Consider the following 3,385-nt stretch of genomic DNA (forward strand, 5'->3'; position numbering starts at 1 on the left):
TGATTCCTTGGGGAGACTGTCCTGCACAGAATAATCTGGTTCTGAAAATGGCTGATTCCTTCCTTATAGTATCATTGAACGGGTCACTTTGCCCCACCCAGTCTGTGAACCGATAGGTTGGGGCTGGATGAGATTCAGGTGTGTGTTTTAGGTTGCCTGCTGTGCAAACCCATTGCCTCACAGTCTCACTGTCCCACATTTTGAAAAAACGTTTGACAGATAATCACTGTACAATGTGCTGTCTCGGGGCAGTTAGCACATCCTCACTTCAAAAGTTTTTTTGTGGTGAGAACATTCCAAATCCTCTCTCATGGCTATTTTGAGCTGTCAGTACATTATAGTTAAGGATGTCATCCTGCTGGGTAACACCAGAACTGTGCAATGGAACTCCACAACGTGTCCCTTCTTATTGTAACTTTGTCCCACTTTTGATATTGTTCCATGTCCTCAGATAATGTCAGGCTGCTCCCTCCGACATGTGTTTCCCCTGATGTGCCACCTAATGAGTTGAGAGTCTATGGAAGAAGACGGATGCTAAGATTCGTTATTTCATGGAATTTACAAACATCACTATGAATTCATACATTATTTACACTTAAAGTGTCTCAGTTCAGGTATCTCAATATGTCTCAGCTATTCTCTCTAATGTCAAATTATCCCTTTCTGCCAGTGGGAGCATCTCCAGGTGGCCCCTTTGTCTTGTTGACCACTCCTTGGTCAGTGGTCTCAGCTTTCTCGCTTCCTGGCTCAGGAGGCTGCTGCTGGCTGCTGATGTCCTGCCCCTCATCTGGAATCTGCACCTTTTCTAAGAAGGTGAGCTTCTTTCATCCACTGCACCCCTGCTCCGGTGGAAAGTTGTGACAAAATAAATCCACAATGGGCCTCCCTAGAAAACCAGGTGTCCCTAACCTCAGGACTCTTAGTGGTAAGCTTACAGCTAAGCTGCTTTGTATTTTTAAATTAGTTTGTGATTAACATATCCCCTTGGATGCTACCAAACCCGTGTGGAAACCCTCTTATCACAAACTGATGGGAGGCTCTAGGGCTCCGGTTTCCTCAATGCTTTGGATAAACAGGCTTAAGAAATAATAACCTTTGAGTCAAATGTATGAAAGATGATATGTCATAAGCTTTGTAATGTTTTGAACAACCAATAAAAAAAAAGAAATAATAACTTGGTCAGGAGAATATTGCTTGCTAATCCAAACTTTAAAAAAAAAAAAAGAAAGCTGAGAATTAAGGCAATGAAAATCTTAAAAGACTCTTCCCATCATTCCCAGATAGTGCTCCAGGTAACAGTTGAAGGATATTCTTTCTGTTCTTTCTTGTTGGAGTCCCTCTCCAAAGAAAAGCAGTCTAATCAAAAAGTTGACTTGCTCTTGGGATTGGAGAGGTTCCATGCTCACAGAAATTCTAATTGCATTCAGATTTTTTAATGAAGAGTTCACTTTGGTAAATGAAAACTGTGTGACAGTCCAGGCTGCCAGCTGAGTTCCAGGGCCTGCCTGCCTACCAGTCCTGATGTCGAGGAAAGGAACAGATTTCCTCAGCCATCGCCAGCCTCATGGTGCGGCCCCGATGACAAGAGTCAGATTAGCAAGGGGAAAGCATGCATTTGTTTAACATTAAGATTTACATGACACCATAACCTTCTGAAATAGACCCCAAATGCAGGGAAAGCTGTTCATCTTTATGCTTAGTTTGACCAGAGTGGGCGGTGATGGACGGTGACAAGGAGGAACAATTGGACAAAGGGGCACTCAGCGGGTCGTGAGTCCCTGTGTCTTCAGAGAGAAGGACGCTCCTTTTCTGCTGGCCTAGGGAGGGCGCCTCTCAAATGAGGTGCTGCAGGGGAAAGGATAAGTGGGAGAAGAGGTGGGCTACTTCTGCTTTCTTGAATGCCAAGGGGCCATATTTGAAGGTGGCATGTCCTGAACCCCAGCGCTAATTTGGAAGCCTTTAGACCAAACCAAATACTTGAGTTTAATTTTAGATGGAGTAGTAACACAGTCTCTAAAGACCAATGCTGCCGGGGAGGGAGAAAACCTGGCCTTAACTGAGTCTTCTTAAAAATGATGCCTAGAGCTGGGTGACCCTGTGAAGTCTTCCGGGTTACCCTGGTGGTTTGTGTTAGGCTCTTGTCTTTTAAGAGCTCACAGTCCAGTCCTTTGGGACTTCTACACTAGACTGCTCCATGTGAAGACCAGAAGTGGAGGAGGAAAAGAAGCGCTACCCAGAGAGAGGGCGCCCTGGGACCAGAAGCCAGGGAGCCATCCTCCTGTCCCCTCCTCCGCCATGGAGGATGCCTGCTGTCTCACCACCAGTCTAATCCCAGCTTCCTGGCTCCAGGGAAAGCAGCCCAGAGCCATCATTTTGTAGGGAAAACAGAACCAATGCAGATAAACAGCTACGAGCTCACCTCGGGGACGGAGCCCCAGGAGAGTTCTACTACTGTATCCTCCCTCTGCTCCCCTGCTCTCTGGACTTACGAAGTCTGCTCTCTCCAGCCCTGCTTGAGAAGAAGACCTCTGGTCTGTCAGGGACTAGAAGGAAATTCTCCTTCAAAGATTAGCCTGACAGCCCCCTGGGAGACATCCCGCCTGGGAGGCATCCTGCAGCCACCTATCTCCCTGGAACATCCTGCGGTTATCAGGATCATCAGACATCTTGCACCTGGCAGTTTTACCACCCACATCCAGCAATTGTTGATTAGAGAGCTTCCCCATCCCCAGCATATAAATACCCCTGTGTGAACAATAAAAGTTTGCAGCTTGATCAGAATTTTTGTCTTGCTGTCACCTTTCGTGTCTCTTGTCCCTTCATTCCTCCCCATCTAGGTTCGCTGCCCACGTTGATGTGTCCTGCCTGACGGGACACTGGTCTACACTGGGCAGGCCCTCTGGAGTGGTCACACTGAGGCAAGACAGAAACCACTCCGGCTGTTCCTGGTGGTAAGGAGGAGGCGGGGGTGTTTGCTCTGGAAAAGACAGGACACCCAGCTAAGAGGAGCTATCTTCCCCTATCCACAGTTTCACTTAATCCATCTGATTCCAGAAGGGAGAATAATATCCAGTATATGGAAGCTTCCAGAAGATGAATCCTGAGGCACTGTGAAGACTCTTCCAGCATCAGTAATGGCCCAGCAATGGAGCCCACAGTTCTGGGTCAAGCCAGATCACCCGCAGCTGTGCCCATCTGGCAATGGTGCAAAGGGCAAGCAGCCGGGAGATGAAAAAGATAAAGGTGTGAGCTAGGAGGGCCGGGGAGGGAGGAAGGAAGGAGGCAGAAGGGAGAGAGGGAAAGCATGTCATGGGATGATGCTGATACTGCAACCCGCCTGCTGATAGTCCTGGGAGGTCGCATGCATCAGCTCTGTGACCCAGGT

The sequence above is a fragment of the Marmota flaviventris genome, chromosome 6 (genome assembly GCF_047511675.1).
Source record: "Marmota flaviventris isolate mMarFla1 chromosome 6, mMarFla1.hap1, whole genome shotgun sequence".
Taxonomy (NCBI): Eukaryota; Metazoa; Chordata; class Mammalia; order Rodentia; family Sciuridae; genus Marmota; species Marmota flaviventris.